The 16,374-nt window shown below is 37.3% G+C and overlaps 1 protein-coding gene and 1 non-coding gene across 3 annotated transcripts in view; both read left to right on the top strand.

Moving 5' to 3' along the window:
- The first annotated feature begins 319 nt into the window (after positions 1-319).
- Positions 320-16,374, top strand: part of FNDC3A (fibronectin type III domain containing 3A) — a 220,146-nt gene continuing 204,091 nt past the window's right edge. The window contains exon 1 of one of the 2 annotated variants that reach the window (XM_032150879.2): positions 320-434. The gene's annotated coding sequence lies outside the window, so the exon portion shown is untranslated. Of the gene's footprint in view, positions 435-874; positions 1,148-16,374 lie in introns of those variants that run through there. The other variant, XM_032150880.2, reaches the window with a different exon arrangement.
- On the top strand, positions 12,156-12,262 carry LOC116467611 (U6 spliceosomal RNA). Its single transcript, XR_004247829.1, has one exon. It is a non-coding gene; the product is annotated as a U6 spliceosomal RNA (small nuclear RNA).

Raw genomic sequence — 16,374 nt, forward strand, 5'->3', positions numbered from 1 at the left:
AACGCGACCGCTCAGCCGCCACGCGCCGGTGGCTCCGCGGGGACTCGCGTTCCAGTGAGAGAGCCCCGGCGCGGCGGGCTCGAGGCGGGGGTTCGGGGTCCCGGCCGAGGGCGCCGTCGGCGGGGCCCGCGCAGCCGCACTCGGCGCACCGACTTCGGGCTCCTCCTCCCGGCTCCGTAGTAAGCATGGCGGCGGCGGCGTTCGTGGTCCCTCGGGTGAAACAGAAAGCGGGAGCTACGCGGAGAGGGAGCGAAGAGCGGGGCTGAGGCGGCGGCGTCACTGCCAGGAAACAACCCCAACAGTCAGCGCGCCGGCGGCCGCGGCGGCCCTGAGAGCTGACTCTGCAGCTGAGGTAGAGAGACAACGATCAGGAACCCTAAGAAGAGGCGCCAGAGGAGCCGCCTTCTTCTGCCTCAGAACGGCGTGACTCGGAGGTGAGAGCGCGGGCACTCCCTCCGCGAAAGGGGGGGACACCGAGCCGTCCCAACCCCGTCCCGCCCCGGAGGAGGCGCCGCGGAAACCGTTAGGCTGGGACTGAGGGCCGGGGCACCCTCCAGGGCTCGGCCCCGTCGAGGGGCCCGGGCCACCCCCTTCTGTGGGCGCGCTGTGGGCAGAGGGGCAGTGGGGCCGGGGACAGGACCCGTCAACTAGTCGGGCACCTGCCGGGGCCGAGCCTAGCCAGGACGCGCTTGCGGGGGCGCCATCCAGCCCGAAAGGAGGCGGCATCTAGCCCGAGGGAGGTGGCGCGGGTGCGCGGGCGGCCCTCCCCTCTGTCCCCCGCCTCCTCCCCGCGGCTAGCCGCGTAGCTCCGGAGGGCTCGGGGGCGGGGGCGAGGGCGGGGGCGGAATCCTCCCGAGGGGATCGCCCAGCACCCGCGGCGCCTTCGGCTTTGGCCGCCCGGCAGCCGCCGAACTTGAACGCTTTTCTGAAGAGAGTTTTCCCCGCTCATCTTGGGGTTAAAACCTCGAAAACCCGCCCTCTGTTTGATCCTGCGTGGCTGCCTCCAGTACCTGGCAGTTCCTCTCCCCGGGCGAGTTAACCACCTGTTCAGTCGGGAGGTGGACTCGAGGCTGCAGTCCTCGCCCGGTTTTAACAACCTGGATCTTCGAACTTTTGACACGGCTTTGGAAACGACGTCATATGTTAGGTAAAGGAAAATGAACAGATAATTTCGCTGTCAGATTGCGAATAGAAGAGGGACCGTTTTAATGGATGTGGTCGTTAATTGTTCTTTTATTCAACTGTTAGCGTTACAAGCCTTGGGATATTTTAGAGGGTGGAATGCGATGATTTGCTGGGGGTGCTAGAGATTATGAATTCGAGATTTTCTTTTGTGAGATTTTATGTAAGTTCCTTTGGACACCTTTGTGTCTGACCATCTATTAAATAAGAGTCGCAGGCTGATGAGATTTTTTTTTTCTTTTTACGGTATAGTCATGTGTTCACTATGGGTTTTTAAAACCGAACAACGTAATTATTTTGCTTCTTACTGTGGTCTGTGTTTTTAGTTTGAAACCAAAGTATGTATGCTTCTGTATTGTAGGAATGAAATAACAGTTGAACTCTTACTATAATATTTTATCACCATGCTGTTACCAGGTCCAGTACTAAACATATGCCACTCAGGAGTTTGAGCCATATGTTAGGCAGAAACGAATTGAGTTTTGTGGTTCTGATCTTATGTTTGGATAAATATTTAGTTTTTGCGTATTTACTAACTCTTGTCATCTTGTGTCACCTACAAACGTTCAAGTGAGTTGAATCCCCTGTCTTTTGGATATTTTCTTGTTTGAATTAATTTGTCTTAAGTAATGAGATAAAGTACTCACTGAGACAGATGGTGGCCCAACAGAAAACAGTGATGAAGGATTTTTACCACATCTTTTATAAAATATAACCTGAAATGTTGGTTTTAGCTTTGTAGCCTACTAATCTTGCTTTCTAATAACACTAGTTAGTGGGAAGAAGGGATATGACAGGAGAAACATCTTGTTAAAATTTTAATATTAAATCTTATATTTAAATTTTTTAGCACTACTACATTAAATTTTACTATATTGTCTTGTTTCATTTCATAGATCATCTGTTAGTTTTCTATGTGTAGGTTAACTGGAAAATTTTTTATCCCAGGCTGGCTACCGTAGCCACCTGTATGCTTCTGAATTAACTCCCTCTTTTTCCCTTTTGTCTGAATCCTCCAAATCATTGAATGCTCAGGAAAAATAAAATCCTGGTTAACACTGTCAAGCATAGTTATAAGGGTAATTAATTTCTCCCAAATTAATAATAAGCATTAAAAAAACATTCTAGGATTATCGTCTTTTGGTGACGTCTGTGTCTTCACTTCGTCTATCCGTGTGAGTAATTGAGACCTGATTTATTTGAACACACATTTAATGATTACTCTTTACTAGTCACATTTCTACAATATAATAGTAAGCACATTTTATTACTAATGTAAAAATTTCTCCCTCTTCCCTGACCAGCCAGACATAGCTAAGGGCTGAGACATCCTTAACCCCCTGAAAAAAAGAGGGAATGCATGATTCATATTCTCATTGTCTTTTGTAGTTTTAGGCAAAGAGTATTTAATTTATACTTTATCAATTTGTAGTAATATTTGCGCTGTTTTAAAACATTTGCATTTTTTTAGATGTTCATGACATCCAAGGCTTGTGTATTTTATAATCTGCATGTATTTTTAAAATACAATTTGATGAAGTAACCAAAAAGGTTTTTGGTTTTTTTTGAAACATTGTTGGTGCATTTTTGAATGAAAATGAATCTAGGTCGTGTCTTTGAGAATGGTGTAGGGATATGCACATGATTTCCAATTTTATTAGCCAGATAACTGATAGGTGTTTCTGTTTTTTTTGTTTGCTTTTGTTGTTTTTTTTTTGTTTTGTTTTGTTTTTGGCAATGCCTAGCGGACTTCAAATAAACTCACAATATTGTAATTCCAAAGGTTTAGAATATGGTGCATATTTATTCCATTGAGCCTTTTACTGCTTCAGTTTATCACATTGCAAAACAAGAAATATGGCTCCCATGTGTGTTAATGTCAAAAACTACTTGTTAAAAGGAAGTTAGTGGCCATTAATGTTGAAAGGCAAATTTTGTACTTTTACATGTATTGTGAGCTTTTATAATTTTCTTAATATTTTGGTCTTATTTCAGAGAATTATTTAGTGGTCTCTTTTTATATCTTTATTCTTACCTTTCTGTCTTCACACTATTGTGGTTTTGCTTGTCTTTAATATATACTTTCAAGTTTTCTGTGTAGCCTGTGGTCTTCCATCAAGTTCCTTTGTGGGTGTCATCTTTCGATGTTTCCAATCACTTATCACCCGTTACCAGTCCTTGGGCTATTTTTTCCTCCAAGATTGAGAACTGCACCTGGGAGATGTCGTGTGTTTACAGGGTGATGCAATGTTATTAAAGTGGGGATACAAACATAGTGTGATGTCTTCCTTCAAGTAGTTTACAAACTAGTTGGGGGTACTAGACTAATAGTATCACTAGCAAAAATTATAATATGGTATTATTAAGTTGTGTGACACCAACTGGAATTTAAAGGAAAGTGAAGCCAGTGAGGGCTAGAACAATCCTGGAAGGCATTTGGAGGGAGTCAGAGGAAACTTAGAAATGATTTCGATAACAAAGGGAAAGGCATTGCAAAAGAGATTCACAGGCAGAGTTGGAAGTAGTAGTAGAATAAGTAGTCCAAGAGCATCCAAGGACAGAAATTGGGACCAAGAAAGAAAGTTAGGTCGAGATGTTAGCTTAAGCACCAGGGCAACAGAAGAGGAAAATAGGCAGAGCTGGACAAGACAGTTTGTATCATTAGGAACCTATCACTGAAAGAACTGTACCTCAGCTTTGACATATTAATAGCTTAAGCTTTATGTATAATGGATAGCTTATATGTGTTTGTTTATATGGCCTAGATCAGGGGTTGGCCAACTTTTTCTGTAGAGTGCTAGATAATTAAACATTTTAGGTTTTGCAGGGCATTTACAGTCTCAGTTGAATGTTCTTGTTTGTTAGTTTTTTATAATCTTTTAAAAACGTAAAAATTTTTACATTGTTGTCTCAAGAGCCAAACAAAAACAAGCCATCTGTGGACTGGATTTGGCCAGGGGACCTAGTTTGCTGACTGCTAGGTAATAATTGGCAAAGTAATTGTTCATATAGCACATACTGTGAAATGTCTTGTATCATCTTGTCTATATGGTGGTTTGGTGCGTTTTATGACTATCATGTATATATTTTTCCTTATGTTATCCTAAAAAAAAATATGTAGAAATAAGTGCTTCTGTAATTGTTATTTTGTGGCCAGACTTCTAACAAGAGCCTAGAATAGGTCTCAGAATTAGGAAGCGAAAGACGAAAAGCCTTTGAGTCAGGCCTTACTACAGTGAAAATAGCTACACAGTGGCTTGATTTAGAATTTGTATGAGGTTAGGTGTATCAACTGCCTGTGCTGGTTTTACATTTTTTAAAACACAGCTGGCAGGTTAAAAACCTTGTCTAGGTTGTTGGAGGTCTGTAAGTGACAACAGGGGAGCAGGCAGTAGGGAACCTTGTTTTTAGAAGTAGTCTAGGATGAGTTAATAAAGGGACAAGCAGTTGGACATTCTGCAGTACTCCAGAAAGAATCACTGTGTTATGGAACAGTCTAATAATTGATATTTACATTGATGAGCTTGAATCATCAAGAAAAGATTATATCATGTGCATATTAAGGCATGGAAGAAAGACCTAGAAATCTCTTTACAAATAGTTAAGATTATTTTAAGGTAAGTTATGGTGATTTAAAGGATATAAGTATCAGCTATTTTGAAAAGTAATTTACATGAAACATCTCTAAGTTTCTAAATTTATAGATATCTATTTCTAAGGCAGTTCTGTTTCCTTCAGTATACTGTGGTTCATGTGCCATTACCAGGTGAATAGTGATGCCTCAGGCTGTGGCTGCACAAATCAATTGGCTGGGGCTACTGTATTTTTTGTGGCATCAAGAGAGCAAGAATACATCATGAGAGCATTTTTTCATTAAGCAGGCATCAGTACATTCCATGTATCAGGGTTAGTAGTAAGTGCTGGAAAAAGTACAGATGTATAAGATGGGAAGCTACCTGGACAGAATCAATGATGTTTCTTTCTTCTTGTTAAAAACATTAAAACCAACCAAACAAAATCATGAAACTTAACTTTTGTACTTTAATTTATTATTAGCATTTTTCATACTTAGTAAGTACATACAGTACCATAATTTTAAGGCAATATAAACCTTTTGATTTAAATAACAGCCCTCATAAATTGCTACTTAATACAATTTTTACTTTTTAAATTTTAGTTTAAGGAGAAATTCATGCCCTCCCTCTTTTTTTGTGAATGCTTGAAACAGCTTCACCATGCCAGCTGTTTCCGTTTGCTAAACAAGAGGTACAGTACCTTGGATGGTGACTCAAAAATCTAGATCTTAGTTCTAACTTCACCACTTATTAGCTGTGTGATTTTGGGTTAGTTTCTTGCAATCTTGGTTTTCTAAGCATTAAAATGGAGAATGATATCTACCCTGTTTTCCTCAAAGATATTGTGAGAACCCACAGAGATGTTGGAAACTATAAAAACATTAAAATACATACCATAGAAGTGCTTACATTAATGCTACTATATTGGAAGCAATGCAGCCTTTTTTTTTTCTTTTTTTAAAAAGACCAGAGTTCAAGCTTTATCCTCCAAAGTTCTATAAACATAGTATCTTTCCAGTAAACATTCAGTTGAGCTCATTGAATTTTAGGCCTATACTTGCTTATTTTTAAACTCCTATACAAACCTACCAGATATGTGGTGGTATTCTCATTTTACAGATGAACTATACTTCTGATTGATTCCCCTATCTCTTTCTCCCTCACTTCTTGAGATCTCTTATGTGCTAGTTGCTAGAAATACAAAGTGCAATGTATACTTTGAAGTAAGCCTCGGTGTAAAAGTTACCTAAGTTTGGTAAATTAGATTGTGTATGTTAATCAGCCTCTATCAGAAATGCTGGGGAAAAAAAAGTGTTGTATCTGTTTTCTTTCCTCAGAATCCATATTTTAATATATATTTGAACTTTTTAAAAGTTAAATGATTTCGCTTCACTATCTACTTCTTCAGTGAGGGATTACTTTAATTGGTTTATGTATATTCTAAACCTACAGACACATAATTTGGGAGGCAAAAAAATCTTACTTCTCTAGGGGTTCTAAACAGATATTTAAGTACACTTTAAATCACAGTTTAGACTTTTATTAGAAAGTAATTACGTGCTTTGCTTTATAGAAGTATATGCCATATACAGCAACTACTTTTGTTGAGCCATAACTTGAAGGATTAGTCATTTCATTTACTTTAAAATCAGTTTTTCTTAAGATTTGCTTAAATAAAAAGTGAAAACAACTCATAATTTGTGATTTTATTGTTTAAATTTTCTAAGTTTGTTTTGTTTTCTTAAGACAGACATTCTCAGTTATATCTTTGTTCTTATGACTTGATTTTTTCCATGTAATATTTTCATTTGTAATATATACTTAAAAAAAATTTTTTAGCATAGTACCTTCATAGTTTATGAAGTACCTTTTTGTTTCTTTAGTAACTATTAGGATCAGCTTTTCCTGATGCTTCAGATTGGTATTCCTTAAATAGTATGTTAGCAATTTTGTTTTAATCACTTGAACCTTACTAAAACTGGCCTAGTGTGTGTGATAGAGTAGCTTTTGGGGAAAATGTAGGGGCTACTGCCCCTCTAGCCATCTTTTAGGCTGCTTCCAGGATATTTAAAAAGCATGAATTTATTCAGATCATTCCCCAGTTTTAGAAATTGAAATCACAATACAATTCCTGCTGCATTAATTATAATTTCCTTTGAGAGTCCATAGTCTGTTGATATCCTATTGTGTCATCATTTTTTACCTCTTTACAACTTTGTAATATAGTGTAGAGAACATATTTCTCATTAGGCAGCCATAGGATTGTTTGTTGACTTCTCATACTGGCTGTATAGAAACATGAGTGTGCTACTTTACCTGTATGAGCCTTGGTTCATTCATTTTACAGTGTAGTAATAATAGTAGCTGTCTCCTAATGTAGACTGTACAAGAATTAAAAGATCCTATTTAACATGACAAGTAAAATGGCTTGCCATAGGATATTTATATCTAGAACTTTGACAGACATGCCTAATCTTTGTCACTCAGGCATCCTACATATCATTCATTTATTCATTTGTCCATCATTTGTTGAACATTTAAAATGTCCTAGATACTTAGAATATGAATGTCGAATGTCACAAAAATGAATGTCACACTCCCTCCCCTTTAGAAATTTACAGAATGAGATGAGAGATAATGATATGTAAATAAATACATATTTTTAAATAATTAAAATATCTTGTGTCTTTTCACTTGTGTGAGTCCTTCCTGTCTTTTAATATTTAACTGCCAAATGTTTCCATAATACCTGCGGAATATCTGGCTTGTATATATCATACTGTAATGTATATATATTTTTTACTTGTCTAAATAAGCTATTCAACTATGAACTCCTTGAGTTTGACCAGTACTACTGGAGTCAGCAACTTTTTTAATATAAGAGAAGATAGTAAATATTTTAGGCATGTGGACCATATGGGCTCAGTTGCAACTACTTAAACTGTGCTATAGGAGTAGAAAAACAGCCATAGATAAATTATAAACAATGGGCATGACTGTGTTCCTATTAAACTTCATTTACGAAACTAGGCAGCAGACCAGATTTGGCCCACAGGCTTTAGTTTGCCAACCTCTGCAATGCTGCATGCATACACTTTTATTTGTGCTTGACAAATAAAAGGCACTTAGTAAATAATATGATTAATAGACATTGAACACTTTCTATGTTCTGAGTGCTATTGCAAAAAACTTTATATGTATCAGTTTACTTAAGCCTTAAAACATCTCTGTGTGGTAGATACTATTATCACCAAATGTCATAGAGTAATAATAGAAGCACTTTCATTAAAAGATAGGAACACAACATTGGTTCAAAAGTCTTAGGCAATACATTAAGAACAAGAAAAATAATTAACCTGTAAATAAAGGGGGGGAATGTATCACTATTATTTAGAGTTGATATGACTGCTTACAAATACAAATAAATATAATACAAATACAAATAACAAAAAAATACGAGATAACGGAAAAAGATTTGTATTAGAAAATTTCAGTAAGCTGATTGGCTATAAGATAAAGTTAGAATATTCATTAGCCTTCTTATACATCAACAATAACCAACTATAAAATACAGTAATAAGAAGTAGCAGTCTAAACTATAAAATACTTAAGATTTTTAAAATGTGTAATAGCTATGTGAAGAAAACTGCAAAAAGATGTGACTGGATGGAGGAATTCATGAATGTGTCAACTTAATGCTATAAAAATGGCAGCTTTTACTAAATTATTCTATGAAGTCAGTGTAGTTCTAATCAGAAATTCAACAGGAGTTTTAAAATGGAATTTGACAAACTGATGGTTCAAGTTTTGAGAAGGGAGCATGCACAAGAATGGCCAAGTAAATTTCAAAAAAAAAGTTTAATAAATGGGACCCATCAAAGGTCGAAACATTATAAAATTACAATTATTAAAACAAGAATTTGGAGTAGGAATAGACATATTGATCAGAGGAATAGAATAATAAATTCAGGAGAAGATCCATAGATGAACATGGATAAAGAAGAATTGTATGATAAATGAATGAGTAATGGAAGAACTGGTCTATAAAGGGTGTGGGACAATCAACCGTCTAATTGAAGTAAAGATAGTTAGGTACCCACTTCGTGACACTCTCAAAACTAAGTTTCAGGTGGACTAAATGGTTTTTTATTTTTATTTATTTATTTATTTATTTATTTTTGAGATGGAGTCTCATTGTGTTGCCAGGCTGGAGTGCAGTGGCGTGATCTCGGCTCACTGCAACCTCCGCCTCCCGGGTTCAAGCGGTTCTCCTGCCTCAGCCTCCCAAGTAGCTGGGATTACAGGTGCCCACCACCACGCCCAGCTAATTTTTGTATTTTTAGTAGAGATGGGGTTTCACCATGTTGGCCAGATGGTCTCCATCTCTTGAGCTTGTGATCCGCTCTCCTCGGCCTCCCAGAGTGCTGCGATTACAGGCGTGAGCCACCGTGCTCAGCCCTGGGTGGACTAAATGTTGATAAATAAAAAATAAAATGACAAAACTTTTAAAAGTTAATTTAAAAAATTGTTGGAGCAGAGAAGGCCTTTTAAGTGAGACATCAAACTTAGATGCCATTTAAAAAGGAAGGCAAGCAATAGATTGGGATAAAATATTTGACATGTAATAGACAAAATTAATATTCAAGGTATATAAGGTGTACCTACAAATCAATATGAAAAAGATAACCTGATAGAAAATGGGAAAGAATGTAAGCAGGAAATTTATAGAGGTAGAAATATAGGTAGCCTGTTAAGTTTTGAAGAAATACTATTGAACCGAATATAAATAGCTTCATCTTCTTAGGAGAAAAGTTTGGCAGTATCTATCCATTTCAAATGTACATTCTCCTGAGCCAGAAGTTTTATTTCTATATGTCTGTAATATAGAAATGCTATCATTCATTAATAGAGAGTATTGCATGATTATTCCATGCAGAGGAGAGAATGTATGATGGGAAACTGGAAGTAATAAGGTCGTCATTAGAACAGTTAAATTATGGTGTGCCCTTACACTAATATTAGATACTTATGAAAAAACATGAAATAGACATAGATGTACCTCTTAAGATATTTTACATGAAAGGGCAAGATACAATATAATACATACACAAAGACACAATTCATACACACACACAAAAAATACAATACACCAAAGCAGTGTATGTGATTTCACTTATGTAACAACCAATCCCAGAAAACCTAACACACAGGTAAGTTCGGAGAAAAAGACTGGAAGGGTGCACCACAGTTGTTAGCCATAGAAATAGGAGTTGGATTAGGGGTCAGGAAAGAGTTAAAAACAATGTTTGTATGTATATTTTCAAGTATAAGCAAGTACAGCCTTTGTGATATAACAAACATAACAACACATGCAAGGCTTTGTTATGATTGGTCCTGATTAGGACCATTCCTCCTGGGTGGACAGCTTTGATTTATGTCAGTTTTCCCTGCGTAATTTTTAATAGCACTTCCTTTCACTTGCAGAAGCTTCCCAGTTGGTGTCTGAAGTCATTGGTGTTTTTAGAAATAGCAATTTCTGTATAGTGTTGAATCTGAAACTGTGTTAAAGTGGGTTAAAGAAGTGAGAATTCTACCAGTGATTCTTAACCTCTATAACTACAGCTGCCAACCAAGACAAAATAAAGTGCTTTTTATTTTCAGAGTTTCTGTTATAAAAACACTTTGCTTTTTTAAATATAAAGTTATAATTTCGAATGTAGTTTTTTTAAAGTGCCATATATCTGGATATTTTGATCCTCCCCTTTAATATTAGAACCTAATATTTCAAGACAGTTAATGATAGAGGTCAAGAGAGGAATCAGAAGCTTAAGAGGAAGACAGAGTAAAGAGAAGGAAGTTTTTTTTTGTTTTGTTTTGGTTTTTTTTGTTTTGTTTTGTTTTTGAGACGGAGTCTCACTCTGTCACCCAGGCTGGAGTGCAATGGCGCGATTTTGGCTCACTGCAACCTCCGCCTCCCAGGTTCAAGAGATTCTCCTGCCTCAGCCTCCTGAGTAGCTGGGACCAGAAGCACGTGCCACCACATCCGGCTAATTTTTTGTATTTTTTAGTGGAAACAGGGTTTCACCATGTTGGTCAGACTGGTCTCAAACTCGTGACCTCGTGATCCACCCACCTCGGTCTCCCAAAGTGCTGGGATTACAGGCATGAGCCGCTGCGCCTGGCCCGGAATTTTTTTTTTAAAAAGAAGTTGAAGGAAGATGAGTATGATTAGAGGCAATCTTTAAGGCATAGTTGTAGATTTATAAACAAAGAATCTGGTCATTTCAGAAAGGACTACTTTAAGGACTACTGGATTCTGCAGACAAATCTACTTATAGGAAATAAAGAAATGTTTCTTGATTTTATTATGATAAAATTATTTTGGAGGAATTAGTGAAGGAAATATGTTAGTATGGTTAAGATATAGTAATATAGTAGCTTTTACACAGGAACTCAAACTTTCTGTCATGAATTTAGTTACCAATGTATTACTGTGGCCAGAAAATATTCAGAAACTACAGGATTAATCTTCAGTCCAAAAATCACACCAATGGATTTGAAGTTCTACAAGAGCAAAGTTAACAATCTATAATATAAAAACTAAAGTTTTATCTAATACTCTAAAAAGGACAGTATAATATTTGGAAGTGAAAATAGGATTGTCCCAGGTGTAGTTGCCTTTTGGCTCTAAAGGGTAGCCTGTGTGCTCCAAAGACGCTAGACAGCTAGAGCTATATGTGGAACTTAAGAAGATGTTACTTAAAAGAAAAACTGATCTATGTGCACACTATCAGTCCTTTAATAGACTGGGGTTCGTTTCTTGGAAGCAGTTCTTTCTCTCTTGTTTCCATAGTTTCCTGACTGGAAGTATCTTTTTGATCAAGATTTCCTTTGAAGTCTATTTTAACAGGATTTTCATGTCAGTATTAAGGTATAATTTCTTAGTGGGAGAATGGGGGCTGTATCTCCTAAATGCCGAATTAAATTTAAATTTAGTATATCTGACTAAGAAGGGTAAGGATGGTGGCTCTGAATATGCCCTCTTCCTTTTTAAACCTTTCTTCACTTAAGGGACATAAAAGAGTGAGGCTTATCCATCCGACCAACAGTACTCTTTCCTTCTTTCCAGTGGATGTGGGATTGGAGAAGAATAAGATAAATAAGTTATAGTAAATTTGTTGCTAACAATCTGTGTAAATTATTGATTTCCTTGTAAGTGTATGAATACTTTCATTAGGTTAAATTGTTGATATTTTAAAGTTTTTGACCTCAGTGGCAATTTCATATGGTTTGACCTATTGCATTATGAAACTATGGCTATAATCACTGCCCTATATATAAAAATGTTATGGCACTTAAACGAAAATACATTATAACTTATTTAAATAGCATAAATTTGTGCACGTTTTGGCAGCACATATACTAAAATTGGAACGATGCAGAGAAGATTAGCATGGCCCCTGCGCAAGGATGACACACAAATTTGTGAAGCATTCTGTATTTTTCAGACTCTAAACCAACAAAGATAAAAAAAGACAAAGAAGGGCATTACATAATGGTAAAGGGCTGAATGCAACAAGAAGAGCTAACTCTCATAAATATTTATGTACCCAATACAGGAGCACCCAGATTTATAAAACAAATTCTTAGAGACCTGCAAAGAAACTTAGACTCCCACCTAATAATAATGGGAGACTTTTAACACCCCACTGTCAATATTAGATCAACAAGACAGAAAATTAACAAGGATATTAAGGACTTGAACTCAGCTCTGGATCAAGTGGACTTAATAGACATCTGCAGAACTCTCCACCCCAAAGCATAAATTCATAAACAGTACATCACTAATGAAATGTCAACATCCAAGCCAAATTGGATGAATTTGAATTGGATGTTTATGAATACACCTACTTTAGCAACAGGTAAAGCCAAAAATATTTTTACTGCAGATATGTATCATTATAAAGGGTTAAACAACCTTCTCCAGAATCTAAATTGCATATGAGAATGATAAAGCCATAATAATTTATAATTTAAAAGCTTGTAGTATGGCCAGGTGCTTGGATCATGCCTAATAGTCCCAGGACTTTGGGAGGCTGAGGTGGGAGGATTGCTTGATATAAGGAGTTTGAGACCAGCCTGAGCAACATAGCAAGAACTTGTTTTTACTAAATAATAAGTAAATAAGTAAGTAAGCCAGGCATGGTGGCACATGCCTGTAGTCCCAGCTACTTTGGAGGCTTAGGTGGGAGAATGGCTTAAGCCTAGGAGCCTGCAGTGAGCCATTATTGTGCCACTGCACTCCAGCCTGGGTGAGAGAGAGAACTTGTCTCAAAAAAAAAGATAAGAAAAAGCTTGTAGTAATTTATAAGTTAAAGCTATCAGACATGAAAACCTTAAGTGTTCAGCAAAGTACGGATAAACATATACATTTAAGGAAACTACACAGGGCTGGAGAAAGAGCCAACTAAAAAGATTGTATATAGAACAGTATCCAAGCTCACACAGGGCCAGAAGAAGTGCCTGTTTCCACTAGCTCGAACAGAAAGCCTCATAATTCACAAGGCATTCAGTAGAGTGCTCTGGAGGGTTTTGCACTAGTAGTGGGAAAAAATTAATTACATATTAAATGCAACTCTGTTCTTGCCTAATCCGTCATAAAAGCAAGTCCCAAAGAATCAAACTTCGTCCGAGTCCCTTAGCCACATCTTATAACAAATCTCCAGATTATTTATGGAAATGCAAAAATATCCAACAGCCAACAAGATAAAGTTAACAGTATCTTACATTCAGTTCAAATTACTGAGTCTGCAAAGAAGCAGGAAAATACAAACCATATTGAGAAAAATCAGTCACTTGAAATTGGCCTTCAAATGATACTGATGATGATAGTCATTAAAACAGTTATGACTGTTGGAGAAGCTAACAAAAAGATTGAACATGTTAAATAGAGATACTGTCTAGATTAAGATTACGTGTCAAAGACATACTACATTAATGGCATGTTAGACTTTGTCAAAGAAAAGATTAGTGTACATGAAGATACAGCAATAGAAACTATCCAAAATGAAGCACAGAAGAAAGAAAATAGAATTTGGAGACAATAACTGAAAAAGTATCTGAAGAAATAATGGCTATTTTCCAAAATAGATATAAACTATAAACCAATAAGCACAATAAGCATAAGAAAGATGAATAAAACTCTGCTAAAACACATCATAATCAAATCACTTAAAGATAACTTTTTTTTTTTTTTGAGACAAAGTCTTGCTCTGTTGCCAGGCTGGAGTGCAGTGGCACAATCTTGGCTCTCTGCAACCTTCGCCTCCCAGGTTCAAGCAATTCTCCTGCTTCAGCCTCCTGAGTAGCTGGGATTACAGGTGCATGCCACCATGCCCAGCTAATTTTTGTATTTTTAGTAGAGATGGAGTTTCACCACGTTGGCCAGGATAGTCTCGATCTCTTGACCTCGTGATCTGCCCACCTTGGCCTCCCAAAGTGCTAGGATTATAGGCGTGAACCACTGTGCCCAGCCCATAAAGGAAATCTTAAATGCAGCCGAAGAAAAACAGAACAAAGATACGGGTGACATCAGATCTGTCATTAGAAACAATGTAAGCTAGAAGACAATGAAGCAGTATCTTTAAAACATTTTTTTGCAAAAACCATCAACCTGGGACTTTTTACCGAAACTATCTTTCAAAATAAAGGCAAAATAAAGATTTCAAATATACAAAAGCTGAAATAATTTATCACTTTCATTTATGAACTAAAAGACATGTTAAATAGAGTCCTTCAAGCAGAAGGAAAATTAAACCACATGGAAACTTGGCCACAAGGAGTTTAGAGTACTGGAGGTGGTAACTACCTGGGCAAATATATAGGATTAAAAAAAATTATTATTTGAATATCTTTAAAAGACAAATGACTGTTTAATATAAAAATGATGACAGTTGCCAGGTGTGGTGGCTCATGCCTGTAATCCCAGCACTTTCGGAGGCCAAGGCAGGCAGATTGCTTCAGCCCAGGAGTTTGAGACCAGCCTGGGCAACATGGTGAAATCCTGTCTCTCCAAAAAAACAAAAATTAGCCAGGCATGGTGGTGCATGCTTGTAGTCACAGCTGCTCAGAAGGCTAAGTTGGGAGGATCGCTTAAACCCAGGAGGCAGAGATTGCAGTGAGCTGAGATCACACCACTGCATTCTAGCCTGGGCATTAGAGACCCTGCCCTCCCCTCTAACCCCCTAAAAATGACAATGTGAGGTTTAAAACATGTAAAAGTAAAATACACAATAATAGGAAAAATCCCAGAGAAATTGCAGATTTATTGTTGTAAGGTTCTGATACATATTCCTGAAGTAGTATATTACTTGAAGGTATACAGTAATAAGTAAAAGACATGTATTGTAAACTTTAAAGAAACCACTCAAGCAACAAAGAGTTGTAGCCTATAAATCAACAAGAGAGAGGGGATGGTATAATAGGAAATCAAAATGAAGCAGATAAAGAGGGAAAAGGGGACAAAGAGCATTTGAAACAAATAGCAAGATGGTGATGTAAATCCAACCGTATCAACAATCACATTACATATAAATGGCCTAAACACCACAATTAAAAGTCAGGGATTGTTGGATTCAATTTTTTAAAATTAAGACCCAAATATTTCACATCTACAAAAAATCCACTTTAAGTAAGTTAAAAGGATGGAAAAAGATATACCATGCTTACACTATCCAAAAGAAAACTGAAATCACTAAGTTAAACCAGAAGTTAGGTTACAGAACAAAGAATTCTTGCCAGAGATAAAGAGGATTGTTTCATACTAATAAAGGGATTAATTAAGAGGGCATGCAACTATAAATATTTATGCATCTAATATAGGAACTGGCCTGGGGGCAGTGGCTCATGTTTGTAATCCCAGCTCTTTGGGAGGCTGAGGGGGTTGAATCAGTTGAGTCCAGGAGTTCGAGACCAGCCTGGGAAATGTGGTGAAACTCCGTCTCTACAAAAAAATATAAAAATTAGCTGGGTGTGGTGGCACATGCCTGTAGACCCAGCTACTAGGAAGGCTGAGGTGGGAGGATTGCTTGAACCTGGGAGGTTGAGGCTGCAGTGAGCTGTGCTCACACCACTGCACTCCAGCCTGAGTGACACAGCAAAACCCTGTCTCAAAAAAAAGAAAAAAGGGAAAAAAAAAGAAGAGAGAGAGTATTTCTAAATATATGCTGGAACTGCAAAGAGAAATACAGATGCTCTTCAATTCATGATGAGGTTATGTCTCGATAAACCCACCTGGTTAAAATATGTCAAAAATGCGTTTAATTCACTTAACCTACTGAACATCGTAGCCTAGCCTGGCCTATCTTAAATGTGCTTAGAACACTTACATTATCATATGGTTGATGAACAAAATCATCTAACACAAAGCCTATTTTATAATAAAGTGTTGAATGTCTCATGTAATTTATTGAATACTGAAAAGAGGAAAACCAAATGCTTGTATGGATACTTGATGTGTGGTTTCTACTAAATGTGTATCTCTTTTGCTCCATCATAAAGTCCAAAAATTGTAAGTTGAACCATCACAAGTTGGGGATTGTCTGTATACAAATAATGC

Source organism: Hylobates moloch, unplaced genomic scaffold (genome assembly GCF_009828535.3).
Source record: "Hylobates moloch isolate HMO894 unplaced genomic scaffold, HMol_V3 SCAFFOLD_4, whole genome shotgun sequence".
Lineage (NCBI taxonomy): Eukaryota > Metazoa > Chordata > Mammalia > Primates > Hylobatidae > Hylobates > Hylobates moloch.